This window comes from Amblyomma mixtum, chromosome 5 (genome assembly GCF_055824585.1).
Source record: "Amblyomma mixtum isolate Tamu chromosome 5, ASM5582458v1, whole genome shotgun sequence".
NCBI classification, from domain to species: Eukaryota; Metazoa; Arthropoda; class Arachnida; order Ixodida; family Ixodidae; genus Amblyomma; species Amblyomma mixtum.
The window spans coordinates 106,605,413-106,631,428 of NC_143016.1; the positions used below are offsets into that span (position 1 = coordinate 106,605,413).

The following is a 26,016-nucleotide window of genomic DNA, read 5'->3' on the forward strand; positions in this document are numbered from 1 at the left end:
GTTTGTGTGTTTTTTGCGGTGTGTGTATTTTCGAGCTCCCGTTGCGTTACGTACGCGTACTTACGTCCACGCAGCATCTGCTCCGTATTGCATTCAGGCGCGAAGGTCGTTGGCTTTGCACTGTCGACGTCAGCGAATGTGCTAATTAGCGGTAGGCAGCCCCCGCGCCCTGTCTCACCGTCCCGTAGGATTCGCGTTCGTAGTGCCTGCGCTGTTCGTTTCTCGGTCTGCGTCCTTCCTGTTTTCTTTCGTCTTCCGAGGCGAACACATTTTCATTCGAGTGAGCGCGGCGCTATCAGCAGAGCTTTTAAAGGGACCATGAAAAGAATTAAAAGCCGCTTGTAAATGTTAGAAGTGATGCTCAGAAGCATTGACACCAAGTATGAGTCTTCGGAACTCAGCCGGCAATTTATTATGAATTTTTAAAAACCGTGTTTTTCAAAATTCGCGGGCCGCTTGGTGTCTTCGTAGGGAGCAATTCTGAAACCAAAACCGGGAAGATAGACGTCACTAGTCCCATGACGTCGGCAGGCCACCACACGCTGTCATTCGCTAGAGCCGCGGCAGCTTCGACGTCACGGGCACACTTCCGGTAGCGGTGAAAATCGTCTGCTCGAGCTGCCGCGCGACCCCCTGGGGCAAGCGCGAGCGAGGGCATTGCCTTCGCGCATATGGTTTTAATTTACCTCTGCCACCTCTTTCTGTCGCGAGTTCGGGAGCCACTAGCAGTGCCTTTTTCGACCGCCCAAGATGAATACGCCTTGCTGTGTCGTCGGCTGCAAACCCAGTGACTGGCGAGGTGTTGAACTCAGGCATGTTACTCCTAGAGACGTGCGTGAGCGAGCAGCCTGGATGGAGCGCATCGGACTGCCAGCGTCGCACGCACGCCGAAGACTCCGCGTTTGCGGTCGACACTTCGCACCTGACGCTTACTACTATAACCCAGCGCTCGTTCGATAGTCAGGCATGAATGTCAAGCACCTGAAGCTTCGACCGAAGTCGCTGCCGACACTGTTTCTTCCCGCCGGGAAGGTGAGTTTCCAGCTTACAGTGATCGGTATGGACGTTTACACGATATGATCTGCGATGGAAGACAATTTTATCTACGAGAACTTAAAAAAAGGTGCCGCATTTACTTAGGGCACAGGACGAATTCGAAGCGTTAGCTGTCGCGGAGGGCCTTGGCCTGACGGCTACGTACTGCTGCTGTTCACATTCGGCTGCTGCTTCGACATGCAGACTCGGTCCCGACCTTCTTTGACTCTCCAGTCCGTTTTACGACCGTAATACCGTATGTTCCTTGTGTTCTAAGTCGGGCGGCGCGGTTTTGCGATCCCGCAGCCGGGTGTCCAACATCATTCGAGAGCTAGGCTCAGTATATGCACGGTGTTTCACACCAAGACTTGGCAGCATCGGTGTGACGGCCGAACCAGCGCACAAAAAAAATAAAACATTGTGTGAGCCGGGAACAGGTCCGGGTCCATTCTGCCAACTAGCAAAGAAACCCGACGCGCGCCGCAATCCAAGAAAGCGCCGAGACCGGAGAGACGCTGCCGACGCACGCTGCTCCTTGCGAGTGCGACAACCGGAAGTTGTAAACCGAACGTCAGCGAATGACGTTTTCATGGGCGGAGCCCAGTCCCGGAGCTGTTTTCTTTATTTTTTTTATGGTGCCCCGCGCGTACGAGTTGAGGGGGGAGAGGAGGAGGGTGATTTTTAATCGCCTATAACTTCGTTGTTATTGATGCTAGCTCAAAAATTCTTGCGCTGGAGTGACGAGTGATGGATTGCCTATCTTTACATAATCTCAATAAATTTGTTTCATAGTCCCTTTAAGACCTTCTGCTTTGATTATTATCTCTAGCTTGTTCTTTCTTTTTCTTTTTCGGCGTCCTTTGTCAGTCTGTTTTGTTGCGAAGGAACCGGCGAGCGCCTTCGTCGAAAGCTTTTTCCGAGTGAGTCGGCGGTATTTCTGGCGTCATTAACGAGTCCGGGAATGCGCCATTGACCGAATGATCCGCTAATTTGCGTAGATTTGGAGTTGCGCCTGGTTTGCACGCCTTCGGTGGTGGTGGTGGTTCTTGTTTTTGCCTTTCCTAGTAATGGATTAGCTTTTGGCAGCGGTGGCCTTGTTATTTCGAGCATGCGCCTCGCACGCGGGAGGAGCGGGGTTCGATCCCCAGTGCCGCCCCATGTACCCACCGGTAATGCAATGGGCACAAGCTTTCCCCTGGCCTGGTGCACGGCTTATTCAGGGTGAAATACTTGGGACATGGGTCGTTGACCCTACCTTGAGTAAACAAAAATACATTTTGCCATGGCTCTCTTTGGTCGCAGATGCCCTTTTGCCATATAAATTATCGTTTTGGCCAACTGAACTATAGTCACAGAGAAGGCAACTACAGCTTAATTACGGCACCTCTGATTGTTGGTCGTTAGCTGCTCAGAAGTCCAGGACAATTTTGACCTTGTAACGTATTTTTTCTTGCGCCCTTACGTGCTTGAAACGTATATTGGAGGTAATGTTAGTGGCAGAGTTTGGTTCGCTAGTTTTAGGAAAAGTAATATTTTTGTGAGCCTACATGCACGTGCTGTATGCATCACAAACTTTCATTTAAGGTGATAAGAGAATCGCTTGTGCATTGGTAAGGAAAATAGCCTGCCCATTGCTAATGGCATTTAACAGTTATTTTTACTCCTCTTGGAGTGGTTACATATATCGTGCGCGAGGAGCCGTGGCTGACTTTCCGTGTTACAGCTGTGACAAGTGGGGGCTAGCTTCTCGAAATTTTACCATGCCTGCGTTTTAAGGCGAAGGCCTTTAATGGCTCATACTGTCGTCCGTTAACAAAGCGTGTTACACGCGTTTAACTCCCGAACCAAAAAAGAAAACCAATTGTTCCTTCAGATAGCGTGGGAAAAAATGAACCTAGGAGCCAAGTTTGATGACTGTAGATTATTAGTTTATTAATTGTAGGCAAGAACGTCGAAATTACGTCGAAATAGCGCGGACGTCGATATAGCCGCGGGAACGGTGTGACGTCACATCCACCGAAGTCGTCGCGGCATAGTGAAAATTGTCATAGAATGGTCGGAAAAATGCCGGATTTGTGTCAAATTAGATGAAAAAGTGTGTAATTAAGCGTAATTAACACTTAAGATCCCCGAAACATGTACAATTTGGGTATCGATATAGCCGCCACGAGTACGGTGTGACGTCACATCCACCGGAAGTCGTCACGGCATAGTGTCCTCGGCTTTCGCCTCTGAACGCTTTAGTTGCCAAAGTGACCTCGCATTTTTTTTACCATGTTTTTACTTTTCCAAACAGTGGTATAGTTTGACATAGCCGCCACATGTAAGAAGCAACGCTAGTCCCGAGAGCGGTGCGTCTTTCGTTTCAGTTTACGACCTCTCCTCGCGTCACTTCTAGGCGAGCCGGACGTTCGCGATTTCTAAACTACACGCGGTGGACCGTTATCACGTCACGCAGCGAAGCTGGAGCTCCACCGCGCTTCCGACTTGCTTCTTGCACCTCTACTGGCAGAGAGAGAGAGTGAGGTGTGACCCTCTATACCTCGCGGTTATGTACGGCGGTCGGGCTAGCGGAAAGCGCTCATTTCCACGTCCCCCGGCGCGCGCGCGCGCGTTTCTCTGCCGTAGTAAGTATAGGGGAAGGCGCTTCCTAGTTTCCCACCTCTCTGAACGATGGTCCCGGCTTACGGCGTCAGCGGCTGCGAGCGCTTGGCGCGCCTGCCGAGTCCTCTTCCTCCCTCCTCCTCTGGAACACCGCCGTCTTATTTGCCCGGGGCTTCTTGTGTAGCTTGCCTCGTTCTGCTCTGGACTCTCTGTCTCCTTCTGCCTCGCTTCTCCTAGACTTGCTGCTGCGCGGCTCGCTGGTTCTCCGCTCCGCGAGCGGCCAAATGGGCGTTCGAAATTGCCATCGCTTTTTCCTGTCGGAAGCCCGGAGATTTGGGTCCGGATTAGGCGGCTCAAGCCCGGAGAACGACACCCCTGCGCAATCTCTCCCTCTCCCCTTTTTCTGTGCCGGAAGCCGAGCGCGTAATGAAGCGGCTCCGCGGATTGCCGTTAAAATTTGTCTTCCCGGAGTGTCGAGTAGCGGAGGAAAGAAGAAAAAAAAAAAAAGAAGTGCGGGGCTGATACGAGCTGCTCCTGCAAGGAGAGCGTATAATGCGGAGGAGCGGCTGAGCAAGTGCTCTATATTTCTTTCCTGTCGCTCGCCCTGTTCAGACATCCGCCGGAGATTGGTGGATGGTTGTGAGGGATCGAAGTGGTCCGCAGTTGTGCATTTGCATAAGCGCAGGCGATTGATGGTTTTTTTTTTTGAACGTTAGTAATGAAAAAAAAAAAACATGGTTATATCGGCGCAGTTGCTGGCGTAACTTTGATAGCGCGTCCGAAAGACCTTCGTTTCATCAGTATGCGTGGTTGTCGGGCCGTGGTATGACTCGTCATTATGCGTGAGGTATCCCCACGTTTCGACAGTCACCGTATTTAGGTAGTCTAGGGCAATCTTACGTGCCAGCAGCTGTCGATCTGGCGTAAACCGGGCATACAAAGTAAAGCTGTCGAATTAAAATTGCTATTGGGCCATGACTGTCTCCTTTCATCTCAGTGTTGTAATTCTTTTCTTACATAACTTCGCCCGTGTTGATACGACTGGATCGCGACATACAGCTATATGTTACCTGTGGCAAACGTCGCGGGATGCACTTAATACGCGGCTACAGGAATTTGTATGACTTACCCGGCGAACCTTTCTCGCCGAGTGTGTATTTTATGACGCAAAATGCGATGTACACTTCTTCCTCGGTGTCGAGGTCGTTCCGCAGTCGTAAGTTGGTCGCAAGGCGTTTGCTGCGGCGGCGTGTCATTATTTTAGTAAACCCGCGAGGTGTGGACTGTAAGGCCATTTATTATCCGCTTTTAATTTGCCTGCATTTAATGGTCCCCGGTTCATCTGATTTCCCTTTTCCCTCCCCCTCTATGCGTCTTCTCCTTCCCTGTCTCTTCCGTTTTTTTTTTATGGCGGCTGCGGCAGCCTCCCTGTATCTGAAAGTTTACCGTGATTCCTCGCCGTGCCATTTACTGCGTGATAAAGAGTGCTTACGTGGTCGACGGCACTGGCCGAAGCGAGCTTCTGCTCTTTCTACCTTAGCCTTCGTTCCAGCTATCGCCCTCAGTGCGTTCGGGAGGCCGCGCATATTAGGGCTCCCCGCTCGCGCAACCGCTCCATCCTGCCCTCGGAGAAGCGTACTCCACGTCGTTCTCGCTTCACAGCTTGCTGGACTCTGTTCCGTCCTCTTTCATTTTTCTTTCTTTTCGTATTTCCCCCGTCATCTTCTTCTCCCACCGGCTCCCGGCTGCTGCTCTCATCTTTTCCTCCTCCCAGCGTTCACGGCACAGAGGTGCCGAGGCGTGAACAGCCCCGCGGCGGGGTTGGTGCGCGCAGGTGTGCCGCTGGTTCTGCTGCGTCCGAGGTATATATGAGCGGCCCGGTTCACGCCCCCTCGGGCGCGGACGGACGGCCAAGTGGCCGCGCGCGCACTCTTTCTCGCCCGGACGGGCACAGCCGGCCGAGCCGGGCGGAATGATGGATCGTGTACGGGGCTGCGCCATCGGCCGGCTGGGACGACGCGCCGCAGGGTCCGCTGGCGGTGTTTGCTCTTCGAGGGAGAGGGGGAAGCGAGCGAGCGCGAGATCGTTTGGTGGCCCGACCGTCCGCTCCCGCGTCATTGCAGGAGCGAGAGAGAGAGAGGGCGCTCGTGTGTTTGTGTGCGTGCTGGGATGCAAGCATGTGTGTGTGTGCATGTGTGTGTGTGCATGTGTGTGTGCGTGTGTGGTTAGGGAGCACGTAAAACCGCGTGCTTTTGCATTTTATGTCGACGTTTGTTTGCCTCCTGTCAATGTCGGGGTTCTTGCTTTTCCCCATCCTCTTCTTGCTGACGTCCCCAACGTGCCGACAAAGTTATGCGCGGTTGGAGTTATGAGGATGCCCGCTTCGAGCGGTATAGCGCTATCGATCCGATATAAAGTTTGCCCAGGCTCGGGAGGAGGGAAATCGGTGAGGGGTGGAAGGGGTGCATCGCTGTGCCCCTGGGCGCTTTCGGTGGCACGCGTCGGCACTCGGGTTTCCTGACCGCGTACGCGGATATTATTACCGCTGACTGGCTAGAAGGGCTTGGCCTCGAGCTGTGCGGTTGTGGTTGTGGTTGGTGTATACGCGTGTACACTGGTCGATGGGATTCTCAGGCACCGGCGTCTGTGGTCAGTGGGCATCGTGCGAGACGCTCCTGCTGTGTTTGCCTGGGATCCTGACAGTCTTTGTCCTGGTCCTTTCGCTGGAGGTTTTTGAAACTCTACCTCCTTTTGCTTTAGTTAGCTACACTTCCTTGTATTATTATACAGCCTTTAGCTTTGCCCTTGTCGCGTCCAAGAAACTGCTTTGGCTGAGCACTTAAGGTCGGCTGCAAGGTTTGTTAAGGGATGACCGTAGCCCGCAGCACATTTTGCTTATCCCGGAAATTGCCTCGCTTATATATTTGTCGGGCATTACGCTGGCGTTGCGCAAATTAGCGCACCACCTTTCCCCTGCCGCGGGTGCCCGCACCGCTCGATCAGGCTCCACCCTGCCTGCTATATTGACTCTTGTTCCGTTCCTCACGTTCGTCGTGTGTCACCAGTCGTCGCTAGGAATATCTTTGTCTGCAGCCTTTGTTGCGAAGAGATAGATGGCCGTTTGCACGTGCGAGGCGTTGCTCCTCGCGGGTTTCTCTGAGATATGCTCTGTCTCTCGCGAGGGCGTGCAACTATACGGGCCTCACTCATTTCCCTCCCACATCTCTCCCTCGTTCTCCCGCGTGTATCGCGATCGACGCAGTGCATTGTCCTGTCGCTGCCGTGGCGTCAGATTGCGTTGCGCGGGTGACGGCACGTTAGGGAACAACGGAGCTATCCCCAGCGCGTGACGCTGATCGTGTACGCCGCTAACGAGGCCTCTGCGACACCCTGTCCGTTTGTCCAGGCGTTCATTTTCTTGCCTCAGGGCATAGGGACGTAGGGTATGCCGCCCAGTATCGTCCTTAGGTTGCGCCAGCGTGTTATACAAGCCTGAAAGGCGCAGCGCCAACTGTCTTGCAATACGCTTTCCGCTCGACTGTATGACATTTTTTCCTTTGTACGCCGCTGGCGTAAGTTCGCCGGGCGATGAACGTCGACTAGGACGGAAACGCGGACACGGCGGAGGGCGCTTTTAGCTAAAAGCGTGCGCGTATCGGCCTCGAGCCTCCCTTGAGAACGAGTCGAGATCTAATTTGCTGCTTCCGCCGTGCCGCTTAGCTTGGCATATTGAAGTTACTTTCCGAGAGTCTCGCGGGAACAGCTTTTAGCGTGTAGACTTTAAAGCGGTTTCGTTTTATTTTTTTTTTCTTGCCGTGTTGTTCGAGCTTGTTTTATGCCCCCTGTTCGGTGCGGACTTTTTTCAGCGCCAGTGCTGCAGTTTTGCCTCCAGGCTCTGTTCTGCCTGTACGGTTTAGCCGAGATTGGCGGCTGACGGTATACTGCTGTATACTGAGCGGGGTTGGCAACATTGTTCTTGCCTTAGTAGTGCTTTAAAATCGTGGCGTCAGCCGTGATAGCCAGGCCTAGCTCAACTTTTTCAAGCTAAGCTTGGTTTCGTGAAAAAAAACTCGCCTTATGGAACGATTGGCGCTAGAAGGCTAACCACGGTCTCGAATAAAAGGAGAAAAAAATTACGGGACTATCGGGCGTCTGATGCGCGAATTCTGCGAAACCTGTTGGAATTACCCTCGATGATTACTTTGATTCTTTTACTAACACAGGTGTTTCAAATTAATCTGTACAGATTTTTTTCCTTTTAAAAGGCGTGACAGGTACGACAGTGCGGTTTTTGCGGGTAAATTCTACAGCATGGCGGACGTCACGTACCTGATACAGCTCTGTAGTTGTACAAATAACTAAATTTAACTAATCAGCTTTTTTACTTTTTGATTTCAGGGGCCAAGATCATATTGTGGAATTGAAGGCTGGGAAGATTGAAGGTAGGCCCAGTTTTTAAATTTTCATAATCGGCAATGTGGTTCCAGGTATTGAACGTCAAAAAATAACGATTTCAGAGCTCGTTGAGTTGGCCTCCCTGCCTCGCACGTTTATAAAATTTTGGCTCTGTGCGTTGTCTTACCGCGGTAGACACTTTAACTGTTTTTACTTCACAAAATGCACGAACAGCTTCTTTATTTGATGCATGAGAAATGCGGGCGACGACATTTTGTAAATGTGTAATTCGTGAAAGCCAACTCAACGAGATTTAAAATGCGTATCTTTGAAGTGTGCGTATTTTTGAAGAGCTCTGCTTGCGCAGTAAAAAAGTCCATTCCTTGCAACTTGGAAGTTGTGAAATGCTCACTTTTGGTGACGACCGCAGTGCTGGAGTGGCCTTCATTCACATCATGGAGAATTCTGAAATCAGTTCTTTTCTTTGCTCAGGGAGAGTGTACAGTTCAGATTGCATGTATGAGTTTTGTTCGCTACGGGCGTTCTTTTTGGTGTGCGTCCGTGTGTGCGTGTGTGTGTGTTTGTGTGTATGACTGGTGTTTCGAAGGCTCTCGTCATGCATAAAATAAATGCGCGTGACTGAGCCTAGCCGGGCAGGTGTTGTCACTTGTTTTCGCTAACGCGAACCTCGTGAATATGGTTGAAAGCTTTCTTGCAGCTATGAAGAAAAAAATAACAAAAATAAACGTCCTCAGGCCGGTTTGTTCTCCTCTCGGCAATTATAAGGAATTAAGACGGCGCATTATGGCGTGATTCTTTTGTTGAGCGTAGCATGAATGAGGCTGATTTATTTGTTTGGTTATATGCGTTGGTAGGTTGCCGAACTCGGTGTAATGAATTGATCTGAAATTCTCGACGACAACTGTCTATGATGGCTTGTGTGCAATGTGAAGCGGAACAAGATGAATCGTCGTTTTTTTTTTTTTTTGCTGTGTTGTTTCTGCCGTCGTATTCCGCTGGTATATACGTCGATGCCCACATTATGCGCAGGTGCACGGTCTCTGAGTTTTCCTTTTTACTTACTTTTCATGCATTGCTTCCTAAAGAGAAGCGGACGCTTTCGCAGTTTTTCTGATGAGTTAGTAGAGAAGAATATTGTCAGTACATGTGGTTCGTATTTCTGATATTGCGCAGCTAAATTTGAACGCGGTAACGTTAAGAAGCCCGTGTCGCAGAAGCGCCGTCGTCGGCATCCGTTGTCGGCGTCATTGGCCGCGAGGGAAAAATCCACAGAGAAGCAACCTAGGAGGCAGGTGGGCCACCTAGGGTCACGTGACCTTGCGGCCTCATCACATCCTGCCCACCGGATTGGGAGCAAACTGCCTAGCGTGGCAGGTGGCAGTTCATTCGAGAGGTTGCTCGGGAAGATCAACCTGTGTCGCACAAGTCCCACCAGTGGCAGCACCTGCCATGGCAGGGCAGTGACGCATCGCTTAACCGCTGCACCACTGCCCCAGGAGTAGTCATGAGGACTCCCAGGGATTTATGAATGCTAAGTCGAGAAAGATCAATCCTGCATATGTGGACATTAATCTATTAACGATAACGCTTGTGCGGTACGAGCTCACGAAAGCAAACTAAAGACATTAAATATTCCGCACAAGGACTGCTGAAAACTAGTAGAGAGTGAACTAAGCAGTGGCAGTCTGCTTGGGATGACGAAATCAACAATGAACTGCACCTGGTGAAGCTCATCCTTGGCGAACGAAAGTGAAAACGCTTTATTGAAATCATCTTGTGTGGTCGCCCCCGCTTTGGACATACCCAGCTGACACATATACTCCATACTCATGAAATAAGGAAATCCTCTTTGTGAACTATACGGCGAAGTGGTCACCGTTCGCTGTATTTTATTTTCATGCAGAAAACTTGAAACACTGGGAAAAAGCAATTCACGATATTTCACGACAAAGATGTTTTACGACAAACACGTCCCTTTCCACTCCAGAATGCTCTTAGGAAAGAATGCAGTAGTGTAGACTTATCACGAGTAGTTAGGTTCGTAAAAGAAGAAATGGCATTAACAGATCGTAATTATTTTTAAGGATTAGTCCGCCAGCACAACACTGATATCACGCCAACCCTGTGTTTGGCGCATTATAGCCTCAGCCGCTTGTACGCCATGAAACGCGCACGCACGCACGCACGCACACGCACACACACACACACACGCACACGCACGCACACACACACACACACACACACACACACACACACAAAGTAGTGTGCCCTGCATTTTTTTTTTATTCCTGGGGAGAAGTTTGCACTGACTTACCCTTAATCACCACTAGCGAACCTTCCAGTGTTCCCTCTTCCCATGTCGGAACCATAAGTTTCGATACGTGAGCGTTCGTCCATTCTCTCCTTCCTCTCTGTGCGACCTGTCGTAATGATATGTCGCCGCGATTGTTTTCCCTAGTATAGGTTCTTTCCCCTGTGTGTCATTGGTGAACCCCGCCTTCGACACCGTCGCTGGCCAGTGGCGTTTCTTCCTGGCTACCAGCTCTGACGTCGCAGGTATTACAGATACGAGTAACATACGCTCAATAAGTTCGTCGACGCTAGAAAAAAAGAAACTAAGAAAAAGTGGGCACTCGTACGAGGAAATGTGAACGCGTCCATTCGTCGTCGGCGTATGCCTCGTGCGTGCGTATGCAGTTTCAGGGCCCGGTAGAGTGGACAGCGGCGGCTGCAGCCAACAGCCCCTTCGGGTCGCCGCACGGCTTTTTCTTTCCTTACGTTCTGCGCCGTAAACAAGGTGCGCGTGTATATGACATCGCTGAACGGAGCGTGTTCACGCGAGAAGTATGTGCCGCCGGCTGGCCGCAATTGCCGCGCGGACCGCCAACGGTGTTCGACGCCGTGGCTAAGGTGGCTAGACTACCGTGGCATCGCGCGGGTGCTGCCGGAAGTCCCCTCATTCAGCAACAGCAGCAGCAGCAGCAGCAGCAGCAGCGGCGCAGGCCGCAAGCAGCTGCCGTTTGTGGCTTCCAGCGAGAAGGGCTTCGGTCAGACGCGCACTTACTTGCCTGCCACCCGCTTCTTCTCTACGTTCGCCCGAAGCCTTCCAAAGGTCTCTCGCCTTATGCTGATGTTGCTGCAGCCGCCGATGACTTGAACTGCCAGTGAAAAAAGAAGCAAATAAATATCACTCGCGCCTCATCTGTATCACATCGCTCGTCGCGCTTTCTCCCCTCTTACTTTTCTTCAGAACGGTGACGGAGAAAAATTCAGAAAGAACGCAGCTAAACACGGTGAAAGGCGTACGGTAACAGAGCGCCCTTTTGCTTTCGCTTTTCTTTTTGTTTTTTTTTTCATCGCCCTGTTGCTGTTTTCATCTCTGCCTGCTGCCACTGCTGTCGTGTTTCATCACCGTGCTCGTGCGTGGGATGGCGTTTTTCTTTTTTTTTTTTTTTTCACTCTGCCTGCCGCACACCGCACGCGCGGCGACCTGCTGCTCGGTGCCCTATTCAACAGCGCCGTGAAGTCTATAGCTGCCTGACTCCTGCCGTCTCTCTGCCGCGTCGCCGTGCCGTTGCTTGCGGCGTCGCCCGGCTGCATATGCCTGTAACTTTGAGCTCCTGTTGTGCGTCGTATCACGCATCTCCGCCAGCCTTTGACGTTGCCAAGGGGTGAGCGCGATGGCGTTGTGTTCCTTTCTCTTTGTAAGCGCTGATTGCGCGTCATGGTTTAAGCTGTTGGGGTGTTCACAGCTGGTTAATAAATTTAGTGGCGTGAGTCAGTGAAGCATCGCTCTGGACCATTGGTTCACAACAAACTTAGTAACTGGCTGAAACCTTGTCTTGAAAGAGTGGGCTTCGAAACACGCCATGTGATTAGGATGCCCCGCTCTAAGGTGATCTCTTGCGTGTCCATGTCTTTATCCAGGCTGAGCTTGAGTGAGCGCGCAAATAGTATGAAATGTTGCTGTGTATGCCAGCCGGTGATTGTAGCCCAGTCTGCTTAATGTGTGTTTCACTTGTTGAATATCTTACAACGTATTTCGCTCTACAATCGCGCGACACAGCGGTACTCATTGAAGATTATTATTTTTTTTTTATGAGCAACTGTATGTCGCGTGCGTCAGTTTACTGCATTCGGCAGATGCGTTTCGAGGCGTATTTCAATTTACAGGTGCTAGTGCGCGGCGTCGAATGTGGGCTGTGCCACCCAGCTTGTAGTCAAAACTACGTTTTCTGTGCCATGTATATATATGACACAGTTGTTAGTCGGCGCCCGTCCTGTCGTCAGTGTTTCTTCTCTTGTCTCCGTCTGTTTTCGCGCTGGTCATTTCGAATCATGTCCCACCAACCCTCCCGATCAGCAGTTTTGATATATATATAAGCCAGGGTATGTCTGCCTGACTCCATCGCTGTGTGTGTGTGTGTGTGTGGGGGGGGGGGGGGGGGGGGGGGGGGGCTACACACGCTATAACAGGAAAAGCTGATGAGAGGACGAGGCGTAATTTATTGTAGGGCTAACTTGTCTGGATCACGTCAGGACATTTGACTTATGGTTTTTATCTGCTGCTGTAAGCCATGGCGTCTTTCTTGTAGTCTCGCAGCGGGTGCTGCCGAAGTAATTCCGAGTAATTTGTCGGAAAAGCTAGAAGTACCGGAGTATTATTTCGTCTGTGTAGTTTTGTCTGAGAGAGAGAGAGAGCTCAACTGAGCGAGGCAAACTGATCCCCCGCAACGTTGCAGCTAAAATAGCGAGAAAGGAGGGGTCCATAAATCTCCAGGTTAACGGGGCGTTAGAGCCCGCGGAGTAGCAGTCCCGCTGGCTTTGGACGAAGAGCGTTTAATACCTTCGCGCATGACACAGCGCGAGGACATAAGTGTTGGCTCGAGAGACTTAGCACATCCGAGAAGGGGGCCAGTGGGTTTCTTGTCTTCCCAAATGCTCTCCTGTATCCTCGCGAAGAGTAGGGAGCTTTAGTAAGCCGAGTGTGTTTAACGTCCGCACACACGTTGCGCGTGGACACGCGCCTTGTCTGTTGCTGCTCGATTGTGTAGCATTAACAGCAGCAGCAGCAGCAGCAGTAGCGAGCAAGCCAACGGTGCCGGGCGGGCACCGCGTGAACGGAAGCCGGTGCCTCTCGAGCGCGCGGCTTAGCGCCCAGCTCGGCGCTCTCCCAAGCTTTCCTCGGCTTTTTCCTCCGATGCACATTCATCAGCTTTTAGGCGCCGGCTGGCGTGCACGTATATCTTCCCTCTCGGTCCTCGAAGGTGCTTGCGCTTCTTCTTGCGCTGTTGACGTGGATGGCGGCGTCTAGCGGCGTCGGGCGTCGGGGAGTCACCTGACACCGCTGCCGGCCGGCGGAGTCGCTGACGTCGTGGAGGAGCTTCCTCCCTCCCTCGCTCCACTGCGGACTCCGCGTGGCTAGGGCCGGTCAGTTCTGTGCAGCGGAAGGAATGATGATAGGGGCATTTTAGGGCGTTTTAGCCCTTTGGTCATTTGTTGGCCGCGTAACCTTGACGAGGGTTCTTTGTGAATTTGTGCTGCTTCTGGCCGGCGTTGATTGCCCCATTTCGCTTATTTGGGCGCGATGTCAGGAGTGGTAACGTGGAGATTAGTACTGCTTTCAGCTGTCGACGTTTAAAGAAGCAACGAGGACTGGTTTTTCATCGAGTAAAAAGACGCTCTTCGTACACCTTCGATCCGAGCGGGCGCGCTTAATTGGACCGCCTCTGAGTGGCAGGCATTTCTTTTCAGTGGATGCTTCAGAAATCGGCCACAGTTGGGAGAGTGTGTCGGATGATGACATTTGGACGCACAGGCGCGTGCGAAGGAGCATTCTGGCGACTTCCGCTGACGAGCAAAATGAAAAAGCCGAGCGCAGAAGCAGTTAATTATTCGTGGCAACTTTCTTTGCTCCGTGGCTTCCAGCTGTCACTAGTGAGCTTCTGTGTGCCGTTTCCTACACCCCGTCCCGTTGTGTTGTCAGTTTTTCTTCATTTCCCCTCGAGGCCCTGAACATAACAAAGGGGAGTGGGTAAATCAAATCAATATGAAACATAAAATGCCAAAAAAGATAACACGAAACTAAGGGATCATTATACAATAAATATTCACGAGTGCGCAACAGGATATCAAAGTATGAAATCAGCAGCAACCCAGTACAGCAGTTAATGTTTAAAAAAGAAAACAAAAATAAAACGACAGCAAAATACATTGTTAAACGCTCGAGCAAAAGAGGTTAGTGATAGCTGCGCGAAACGCAGTGACATCCGCACTTTCAGCAGTGATACATTAACTCCGAGGCTTTTTTATGCGCTGCTCCTGTCGCTCTCACGGAGCAGGAGGAGGTGTTGAAGGGGCGCACGCCTGTAGGAGTTGCCGTCAATATTCCAGCCGCGTGCACTTGTACGCGGGTGCGTGCCACGTGACCAGTTTTGCACATTCGGCGTTTAGGGCCTGCATCTCGTGACTTTAACGCTGCATGGGACGGCCTGGCTAAGCAGTCGCTCTTTCCCCGAGCCCCTAATGTGGAACCCTTTCATCACTGTTGAGACCGCTTCACCTTGATGCTGCTTGCCGTGTACTCTGACGGCGGGGCAGCCAATATTTAAAACGGAATACATGTATGTAGTCATTCGTAGTTCGCGCGTCTCACGAATCGGAATATGTTGTCGTTGTTCCCGCGACGACAGAGCGTGCCAGTGACGGCAATATCAGGGCAGCCTGCAACGTGGGAAAGCCACCTTAACGAACTGTGAAAGCGGTATAACGGAGTATGTACTCTTCGTTTGAAGTGCTCGGGTGACCGCGTCCCCTTATTATTGCAGCGCTGCATTCAACTCGCCGCGAAGAGGACAGCGTTGCTGGCCGTGCTGTTTCGGTCGCACACGCGGCCGCCTCGCTTATCTGGCCGGCAGCAAGTCGCGCGTCCCCTTCTTACTCCCTGGGGCCCGATTGATTTACGGTGCCCCCCTCCCCTCTCGCTGCAAGCTCGCGCCTTGGAGTTCTCACCTCCCCCACCTTTTTTCTTCCGTTCTTCGTTGGTAAAGTAGAGGCTTTTCGCCCGGCAATCCCTCTTCTCTCTGCCGAGGCCGAGTTAGCGGCACATTTATTGGGTCCGCTTAATCGTTCCCCCCTTCGCCCTTACGCCTTGTTTCTGGCCATACGGTAGTTCGGAGAAAGTACTGCCGGTCCGTAATTAAGTGACGCGCACTGCATGGGTCGCTGGTTGATGAAGACGCCCGTGCTCGTAAAAAACTGCGTATTTTGCGGTGCGCTATAGCTACACCTCTATCGCCTTTCGGTCGTTCGCTTTTTTTCAAGCTGTTGCCTTTCGGATTGTGTTCGTGGTCCCATGAGTCGGCAACGGCGTCCAGTGGCTATTCAACGGTGCGGGCTTTGGGTAGCGGTTTGCTCTCTTTACACTCGAGTTTTTGGCGACTTCGCAACCTGTTGAAGTATTTAGGCTTAGAGATGGTCTCCCGTAGTGAAGGAGATAGTCTCGAACTCAAAAATTGTGTTCATCCAGAGCGTGCCGAGGGGTATGCGACCAAGGAAAGCAACCACTTCTTTCATTCATATGATATAGCACCAGTGAGTCAGTGACGCTTTTCCAACTTGTGGGAATACTCGCTGGTGGTAAACCGACCTCGTCCGCTTTTAATGGACAGCTCACTTGAGACGCATGATTCTTTAGGCGCGGTACCATGGCCCACAAGCTGCCGTTTCTTTCTGCCTTGTCGCTTTTAGCAACAACGGTACGGGGTGGCCAGTTGAGTATTGCGCAGGCACTGTTCTCGTTTTTCGAAAAGCTGCTTTAGCAGTTACAGGGAGTCCGTCAGCACGCGTGCGCCGTAGCGCTACCGGTGTTTAACATGCGCGGTAGCACGTATTTTTCGGCCGCATTCACATTCTGGTAGACGAAATTTCCGGAGCCCTTCACTACGGCGTCTCTCATAGCCTTAGTCGCTTTGGGACGTTAAACCCCAGAAACCAAACCAAACCGAAGAACTCGCGGTTTGCTCTTTCTGTAGCTCGGATTGCACCTGTAGCTCTTTTTCTTCATTGTCACTCGTATGCGTGAATTCTGCTGACGCCTAAACTGTTACAGTCGAATCAGCATAATTGTAACTGCGATAATTCGAAAGAAAAATAGAGGACAGACACTTTTTTTTTAATTGTGTGGAGTTGGAATACCCTTAATGCACGTCACGTTAGTAGGACCAAAGCGTCAGTTCGGATAAACCGGAAGTTCGGGTTAAGCGGGCTCAAATTAACGATTTCGGCGCGTAATACTGTTATAATCGGGGGGATGTTTCGGCCGAAAGCATTACCACCACCGACCGTGCTGTTTCTGCTGCGATGGCGGAGGGGCAAGCGACGAACCAGAGCCTAGTGTATTGTGTACACGTCGTCCCCCCCCCCCCCCCCCCCCCCCCTCTACCTCTCTCTTTTATTTATTTTGGTCGCGCAGCATGTATAACCTCGCGATAAATTGATGGACGGCTCGAGCCGAGCTTCGACCGCCCGGTTCCTCGGTCGGTGTCGGCCTCTGTTTACCGTCCCACACCTTCTCTCGCAGCGTCGTTTTTCTTGCCCGGGCCGACAGCGCATTCGCCTTTCTCCCCTTTGGTGTTTACTGCTTTTTTTGTGTGTGTGTGTCGCCTGTCTCCGCCGCAGCGCCGTTTTTCTTGCCCCCTAATTCAGCCCCGCCATTGTCTTTTCCCTTCAGTCGCCGATTACCCGTTTGCAGTGCTAAGTAGTGCACCGTCGTTGGCGCCTTTTCTCTGGCTTCTTGGACTCCCAGCTAGCTTCGTCCCCCCCCACCCCACTTCTTTTCTCTTTCGCGTCTTTCTTGACAGCGGCCTCGCGCTGTGCTCAGTGAATCACACAATTCACCGCCGTTTCTCTTACCTAGTTAGGTTAGGTCTGCTGGTGCTGTTACTGTGGCGGTCGCTGGTAGTGAAGGTGCAGAACAGTTGGCGTAGAGGGAACGCTGCTGCTAACCTCTCCGTCTGTCTGCTTGTGTTCCGAAAAAGTGTGGCGAGGTTAGGGCAAGACGCCCGCTCTGGGAGCCGTGGAGAATAAGCCGTGTATCGGAATTTCTCGTTGCGTTGCTTGGAGCTTCAGAGCGCTCTCAGTCTTGTTTTCTCGCAGTCTCTGTGAATGTTTCTTTTCCGAACTTTTTTTTTTTTTTGCATGCGCTGCTCTCTATGTCCCTGGCTTTTACAGCAAATCGGCTGTGCGATAATGCTCAGTATCCACCCCCCCCCCCCCCTCCCCCTTTTTTTTTTGTTTTTCGCAGGCGTGCAAGTGTTGAATCGTACGGCAAAACAGCGCTGACGGACGGGACGGAAGAAGGCGAGGCAGACATGCGCTGAACTAACAACCAAATGGTTTATTGCGAGAGAGGGGGAAATATAAAGCATAGAAGGGAAGAAAAATGCGGTGCAAACATGACATGGCATACATTCGGGATATCATCACTGATTAAAGGTGCACTGAAGAGGAATCTGAACTCGTCTTTTTGCCGCGGGAACTCGATCTACACGTTCCGAGCTTTCTTAGAAACTGCGACTTATTGCCCTGTGTGGCCGATTTCCCTAATTAAATCGAATTAACGTCCGGCTCCCGCCTTTTTTAATTCTGCCTCGTACGGTGGGCAGAGTCGACCAACGCGTGGAGTGCCTTTCAGCCAGCTCCTTGGAGGCTTTGCTTTCGCTTCATTTTGTTTTTTAGGTTTCCGTGAATAAATAGTTTCATTTGCAGATAATATAACCGCAAAATAAGCCCGCAGAAATAAAAATACGCGCGGACTATTTGCTTCTACGGACTACTACGTATTACTCCGCCGATGGCAGAGCGGCAAGCCGCCACGGGACTGGCTGAAAGGCACTCCCCGCGTTGGTCGACTCCGCCCACCGTACGAGGCAGAATTAAAAAAAAAAAAAAGGCGGGAGCCGGGCGTTAATTCGATTTAATTAGGGAAATCGGCCACACAGGGCAATAAGTCGCAGTTTCTAAGAATGCTCGGAACGTGTAGATTGAGTTCCCGCGGCAAAAAGACGAGTTCAGATTCCTCTTCGGTGCACCTTTAAGAAAAGCGATCTCCGTGCAAGTGTGCTGCTCGGAGTGTGTTCAGTTTTACGATGCGTATGTAGAACTGTCTCTGATATCGGCTAGACGGTAGAAGGCAGTTGGGGCTGGTAGTAGACTTGCTGACTGAATTGCCTAATTACTTCTGCTCAATGCTCTGACTACGCGAATTAACAGGCCGCTTGAAATTCTCGTGCTGAGTGGGTGTCTGGGCTTACAAAAGTGCACGTTTGATGGTATAGATTGAAGCTTAAGGAATAAAGAGAGGTGTGTTGCCAGTATAGAAATTTAAAAAAAAAAGAGCCTGTGATATTTAATTAATGGACAGGCTTTTCTTCTGCAAACGCGTCTTTCCGTTTCTTGTTTTCTTTTTTCTTGTCTCGGAAAGTGAGCAGACGACCATTATATTCATTTGCTCATGTATTATATGCAGGCTTTACCGCATTCGAAAGGAAAAGCGCGGAGCTTTCATGTTCGGAAGCGGAAAGGGGGCGGTGGGAGTCGAGACAGCAGCGCTTCTCGTGTGCTGAACTCGGTACAGGACACGGGGACCGTACGGGGTCAGCTTGCATTACAAGGGCAGCGGGTGCTTGAAGTCGAACTTCAGGTTGCGATATGTTAAAGTTGGCGAGCAGCGTACCGAAGTACGGCAGTACGTCTCTCCAGAACGTGGACCGGCCCACCTCGAGGAACCTGACAGTACGCGTTCAGTTTTACGCATGAACTTCATGTCGGTCTCATGATTCAAAAACGGCGCCGTTATTTTAGCAAGCCGTAGTTACTGAGAACACATCCCATTTTACTCAGCATGTTTACTCGGAAGTGGCCCACGCGTTCCGCGTAAAAAAAAAAAAAGTAATTTTCTTGCCGAATTTGGTTTCGTTCAGGCACTTCAGTCAAATTTGAGACAACCGTCGTCACCGTGGCCTGTATTTCTGAACTCGCGTTTTAGACCTTGACATTTATTTTCAAAACTGGGTCGTGTTACATTTCTTCGACACACAGTGGTCTCAGTCGCCGCATTCCCGCTCAGTTACTACTACTGCATTACGTGGCTATTTAAAGAAGGTGTCATCTCTCGACATTCGCTCGGTTCCTGGCATGCAATGCACAGATATTATGATCACGACTCATGGCCGCGCCAGTCGCACATTTTTTTTTTTTCTTGCTTGACAAGCGGTCGGTCGCCTATAGGCGGTCCAAGTATAGACCCGCGTAGCAGCGGTTTCCCCTCATAACTCGCCGCGCAAAACCGGTCAGTTAGCGTTGCGCGCACGTTTCAATGCTGCCTAATTGAGGCTTCTTGGCGCAGCTGGTGCGATCGAGCCCTGCGTTGAAAGGGGAAGCCATCACGCGCTGTCCGACGTCAGCGCTGTCACCTCAGAGGGCACGACTGGCAGGCAGTTGGGCAGCGGAAGGGAAGCCTTTCTCGCTGACGTCACGAGGCGGTCGCAGCTGGCCCAAGGTGCCTTTAATGACGGACGACGTGGCAGCAAGCGTGCCTTCAAGCACTCGTATTCGTCCACTCCTTCGTGTGCGTTGTGCTTTAGGTTGGGTCCAGGTCGCTTGAGTTGCGTCACTGGAACCGGACTGTTTCGGTTGGCTGGTTGGTTGGGGTACGATGGGAGACGGGAGTGCATCCGTGTGCCTATTTTAAGCAAGTTGAGAAGGACTGGGAATTCGTATCCGTCACTTTATTTAGCTTGTGACTGCACACGTTACTCGTTCCCAGCTGGACATCCCACAGAATAGCCTTTTCAGGTCATCAGCTGGACCGAGGAAAAAAAGAAAACTTATAATGCAAGAGAGGAGCTTGCGCCTTCAACATATTTCAAAGTGCCGTTAAGCAATGCTTAGCGGGATTGCTTAATTCACAGTACGTGCAGGTGCTGGCGGTGCGATTGGTGAGAGATGACAGTCTTCGAAGCCGCGTCTGTCTTTCACCATTTTGCCGGATTGACGAACAGGCAAGCTGTCAAATTGAGCAGGGTGGGCAAAACGGGGGCAACTGCGTTGATTGAGTCGTGAAATTTCTTGTACTTTTTCACTGAAAAAAAAAAAAAAATGGGGCGATCAGTTCGGTTGATGCGGAGCAAACGAGTGCGGCAGCATTCTTTCACTCGCCAATCTATTCCAGTTCTGATTCTATTCCTGTTCCGACTACGCAACTACGCAAAATGTGTCGCACGTATACATCGCGGCGACTCCTCATACCACTGACGGCGCATTGACGCAGCGATGCGCCAGTGCATTGGCAGGTGCACGTTTCAAACACATTCACCGGTGGGGCTAGCCGTGAGACCCCCCCGGTTGCTCTTGCCGAGCAATGCATGCGAGGATGAATAGATCCCGCTAGCCTTTTAACACAGATAGTTCTGCGGAGGAGGCTGTCTACTTTACATGTAGGCCTCCTGTTGTCCGAGTCATTCTCCTATTAGTCGTTTTCATTTTTGCTGAGTCATTCTTATTACAACATCTCCCTCCTCTCCCCTACAAATGTAGAGTGGGAGAGAGGCGGTCGGAGAGGGGATGGTTGACAGGTTGCAGGTGGAGAGTGGGAAATTCCCTTAAAGGGACACTGAGGAGAAATTGAAGTTGACTTGCATCGACAGAATACCAGCTCCTGATTACAAAAACGCCATTCATACTGACAACAAAGCTCCTGTAACATAGAAAAGAGCAAGAACCAAAATACAGGTATCGCCGCCACAGGCCAAACTCGCAAGTACAAGCTTCATGGCGTCATAGGACAAAACAGTGTTGCTAGAACCAATAGTTCTAGCAACACTAGGACACGAGAAGCTACGAATCACTGAGGCGCAGCAAATGCATGCGCAAATCTCCTTGTCGTCGCCAGATAGCGCCACGTACCCGATAGCTACGCGGGCTCCTGCAGCGCCGGGACCAATCAGCGCTTGCTCTCAGCGGTATGGCGGCTCCCGGTATTCCGCTAACGGCTGGCTAACGGTAACAAGGTACACGGTATGCTAAAGGCGTCTATTTGCGAGAACTTCGTTGACGACTTCGAGAACGGGATCCATTGTAACGCTGGCAAAACGCCGGTGCAAATGTAAACGAAGCGACGGCCGCAATAGCCGATAGATGCCTTCAACGTGCGGCCGGCGGTAGCTTTCTTTTCGGCTGCTGCTGGGCCGCACTGCTGGCCGCCAGAAATCACGGAGTCTGCGTTACGTCATGTTTCACGTCACTTAGTTCTGTGTCGTCATAGCAGAATCCCAAGTTTGAATCAGAGCAGCGGGAAAAACTATTTCAACTTCGAATCCAAATTTCTTAGAAATAAATGCATCTTTCGCTGCCGGCCAAGTGGCAACAAAGCCATGAAATGCCGAACTATCGGATTTTGCTATAAAAAAAAAAATTATAGAGCTCTCCTCAGTGTCCCTTTAAACACCACCTGGCTGGTACCACCTGTTTCGCCTTCTTGTCCCTCCTAATGCGTCGCATTTGAAGAAAGAGTAGATGCCGCAGCGAGATACGTCATCCGCCCGAAAGGAGTTGAAGAAACAACCAGTGAAAAATGACTTCTGCGGACGCACGTATAAATTGAGAGCGAATGTCGACAGATCTGCAGCTTGCCTGGAAAGAAATGTTGCATTTTTTTTTTTTTGCAGACGTGTCGTGGAGCTCTTACGTCAGCGGATGCGTGTCGATGTTGCGCTGCAGAAACATGGCGTAGGAGATCGCGTGTAAGCGGTTAAAGGATGGAGGTGCAGGAAAGCCTTGCCTTACGAACCAGAATGAGCGGTGGCGAGGGAAACGGTGCAGACGATAGTGTTAGGAGGAGTCAGGGGAGGGAAGCTGGGGAGTTTGGTCACGTGCTGTTGGAGTGAAGAGGTTGCGTGTTGACTCGTCGATTACGTCATTTCCAGAGGCTTGAATCGAGCGTCGGGGTATTCGCTACAGCTTCAAACTACGCGCCTGGGGTAGAGTACGGAGAGACTGGCGTGCTGTGCGGTTTCTCAAAGAGACGGCGCTTCTTCTGGTTCTTTACGCTCGGTGAAGCATACAAGGAAAGGGCAACTTTCACAGGGCCTTCAGCCAGTCGTCGAAGCGAATTCACAGGCTGATGGCCCTCTGTTTTTCTGGGCACCTGCTGACGAAATCGGAACGATGGAGGGGCGAACTATGGCCTCAACATGAACACGATTTGCAAGACCCTCACCGAGTCCCCCCCCCCCCCCCCCCTTTTTTTTTTTTTGCCTCGTACAGGATGGCGACAAGCAGTCTCGAATAGGTCCCGTGGGGAAGAAGTGCCTTTTTGTTTTGATCCAGTTCAAAGCGAGTTTTCGCTCTGCCACGTAACAGCGCCATCTCGTTGCGGGTAATGTCTTCGTTCTGCTTGCTCGCTCGAGTCCTCCCTCGTGACACCCGAGTCGATATCCTCTTCTTCCCGAAATAGGCACAACGATAACAGCCATCCCATTTGGGCTGCGGCGTGTCCTGTACATCCTCGGAAGGAAAAGTTGTTCTCACCCGAGGCTGACTAGCCTTATTCTGGCTCTAGCGGTTGTTCTTGCGCAACCGAACGAATCGTTCGGGAGGCTCTCTTATTCCCGCGATCCCTTCGGTGCCTTTCTTTGTGCGATCCCCGTCCTTCCGTGGCTTTCCCTATTTTCCGCCGCCTCCTTCGCTCCACCACCCTCTCCATCGCGATCCTCCTCCTATTTTTTCCCTTCTTCTTTTCTTCTGGTTCCCAGGCGCGTACATACAATATACAGCGCGTTTCCACGGTGCATTACATACAACGAGTAGCCGTCCGGCCGGGCCATTTTTCAAATGGCCTCCGAAATCCAAGGATGCGTGTGTGTGTGCGTGTGATCGGCGAACAACAACCGTTCGGGGAGAAGCAGCGAGCTTGCGAAAAAATATGGGATGCACCGAAACGCCGACCGGGGCGCAGTCGTTGTTGCCGTGCTTTTCTTTTTTTTTTTACTTCTTACATTTTTTTCCCACTTTTTCTAGGGTGTGCGTGCGCGCACTACCTTGTGTTCTCTTTGTTCTTGCGTTTCATCATTTCCTTTTTTTGTTACGCTGTCCTTGGGGCGGTTGTTTCGCCGACACGCAACTCTCTACGTATGGCGTCGACGTGCCGGGTAGTTGTGATCTTGTTTAACGGCCTTTGTCATCGTGCCGCCCGCGCGCGCGCCACATTTTTCGGTAGAAGCAAGATCTCGACGACGACGCTCTTCTCTCCCCGTCGTCCTCTTTTCCTCTGCCTTTTTATTCTGCGAAGCAACTTGCTTTTGCCATTTGTACATTTTTCGCTGTTCTTGCTCCTTGTGTTGTTGTGTCTGCCTGGAAAAAGCGGTCTTTATATAATGTTTCAGTCTACCGTTCTTTGTATTCCTTTTTGGGAGCTCGTAACTTATACGATCTCCGTGGTTTGGATTTTTGCTTCGTGTCTTTCGTGCTTCCCTCTGCGCGCCCTTTTTGCGCTATCGTTCCGGCTGACGCGCGCTGTCATCGGCGGGGAATTGCTTCGGTGGCGTCAGTAAAGTTGACCCTGATCTCGTCGGTGTAGCTGTCGGTTAGTGGCAGCGAGCGTGGCGGCGAGTCTTGCGATGAGCGAGTGGCTTCGTTCAAGGGGAAGTTGAACCGCTTCTTTGAGAATTCGACGAAACTCAAGGATTCGAATGCATGAAGCATGGTGGTGGAGTGTGCGATGTTTTTGTATTTAAAATGGTGGCGAAGTCGCCGATTGGAGCCGCGATCATTGTGTCGGCTTCTTCTCAGAGCGTCGGAGTAGTGCGGAGAAGCTCGATGATATCATGGACGTTGAGCTTTCGAGTTACCGCTGCCTTCGCCCACACCCTGACATGCGTCATCGGAAGACGCCAAAGAGCGCTTTTTGCGCGTTTTGTTTTCGGTGGCGTTGGTTTTAAGACGAGCGTTTTCTGCGTTGGAGAGAGGAACCGCAGCCGTAGAAAATTCTAGTTGGCGCTGCCCGGCGCTATGCGCTGCGAAGTCTTAAAACAGTCGGGGATTCATTCGGTGGGTATATGTCACCATTTCAAATTCTTGCACAGAAAGACTTCGCTTGTTTACCTGCAAGTATCATACATTCGATCTCTTTATTAGCGCGTCGAATTCTGAGACATCTTCGATTGTTATTTAACCCTAATCCCGCTCTGGGCGCGCGGCCATATATAGACAGGCGACAGCTAAGAAGAGGTTTGTCGTCTTCTGGGTAATTTGAACCCGATTGATTTAACCTGGATTCGAATGAACAGAGGTGCATTGTGTTCAGAGCACAGGTTTCTTGCCGGTCACTCGAGACCTCTGAAATAAAAGAATTTTTGAGGTATGCTTACGTGACCTGTACTTTCGTCGTGGAGCATCTCTGCGACCTCTTGTAGCGTCCCCGAAGAAACGGGCGTTTTTTGTTTTGTATTTTTTTTTTCCAATCGATTGACCGAGCGAGCGTTCGGTAAACACTTATTTGCTTCTCCCTGAGGGGTACTTTATAATGGTCCTTAAGTAAGGAAGGTTAACGGTGCAGTACCGGCGCCGTGAGTGCTACGCCTGCAATTCCCCCCTCATTGGTTCAGTTCTGTCGCGGTTGGTTTTTAGCTGGTTTTTGAGGAAAGAAAATGGCGCAGTATCTGTCTCATATCTCAGTGTACGCCCGAACCGCGCCGTAAGAGAAGGGATAAAGGACGGACTGAGAGAAGAAAGGAAAAAAGAGGTGCCGTAGTGGAGGGCTCCGGACTAATTTCGACCACCTGGGGATCTTTAGCGCGCACTGACATCGCACAGCACACGGGCGCCTTTTGCGTTTCGCCTCCTTCGAAACGCGACCGCCGCGACTGGGTTCGAACCCGTGAACTGCGGCTCAGTAGCCGAGCGTCCTAACCACTGAGCCACAGCAGCGGGCCAGTCCCGTCTCAGCCACTGCCTTTTAAAATTAACGAAGAGCGCGCGAGCCGAGAATCGGGTAAAAGATGGCTGCGAAGAAGTACAGCCTTTGTCAAAAGTTTGGAGCCCAGGGGGTTTGCTTCTGAGCCTCACTGTGTGGTTCGTAATGCGTCTCCAGCGCTCCGCATTTCCTGAAGGTGAGATGATTTCTGGTCCTGTCTTCTCCAATGGGTACGGCTGCCACGAATGCTTCAGGAGTCCCACTGCAAGGCTTAGAAGCAAACCCCCTGGGCTCTAAACTTTTGACAAAGACTGTACGTATCGCTGTGTAGAGCGGCCGCCCGTTAGCGGGCTGCTGCGCTGCACTCGGTGCGTACCACGGCTCCTGAGCCTCGGTATATACCCTTTGCGCAGACTCCGTAACCTCCATACATGGCTGATGAGCCCCAGAGACCTTTTCCCACCTCGTCGTATGAGCGCACGGCTAGCCTCCCCCGGCCGCCACTGTATCGTTTTCGGAAGGGGGCCTGGCCATAAAAGCCGAGCTATTCATCGATGTCCGCAGCAGACGCGGCCGGGTCCTGGGGCTTCTCTCTTCTTGCTCTCTCACTCTTGTCCTCCCTTCTTCATCATCTTTCTCGGCCGCTTTTGTTCCCCCGGGAAGGGGGCTCGCTCGTGTGCAAAGCTGGGCCGTTTGATTAGCCATGCAAGCGCTGAGCGCTCGCGGGACCCCGTTATAGCGCTCCGGGAGGCTTCGGGGAGTTCGCCGCCGCTTCTCTTGGTCGTCGGCGGCGGCCTGTCGTAGAAATTGGGGGAAAGAGGAAGGGGAGGGGGTGAGAGGAGAGTGTGAGGGGGCGATAGGAGGTGTTTGTAAGTGAGCCTCCTCTTGCCAGGCTCTTTCTATCCCCCCCCCCCCCTCCCCCCACTTCCTTACTTCACTATTGGCGAAGAAAGCGCGCGCCGCCGTGCACCGCGCGAGTTGAGTTATCG

General features: G+C 51.5%; 1 protein-coding gene across 4 annotated transcripts in view; it reads left to right on the forward strand.

Annotated features, from left to right (window-relative positions):
• The window catches only part of LOC149343277 (polypeptide N-acetylgalactosaminyltransferase 13-like), a 282,002-nt gene that overhangs the window by 165,290 nt on the left and 90,696 nt on the right, over positions 1-26,016 (forward strand). Inside the window, exon 4 of one of the 4 annotated variants that reach the window (XM_089545812.1) lies at positions 8,038-8,081. The exons of 2 other annotated variants lie outside the window; for them this stretch is intronic. The gene's annotated coding sequence lies outside the window, so the exon portion shown is untranslated. Of the gene's footprint in view, positions 1-8,037; positions 8,082-11,522; positions 11,727-26,016 lie in introns of those variants that run through there. One more of the 4 variants, XM_089545815.1, reaches the window with a different exon arrangement.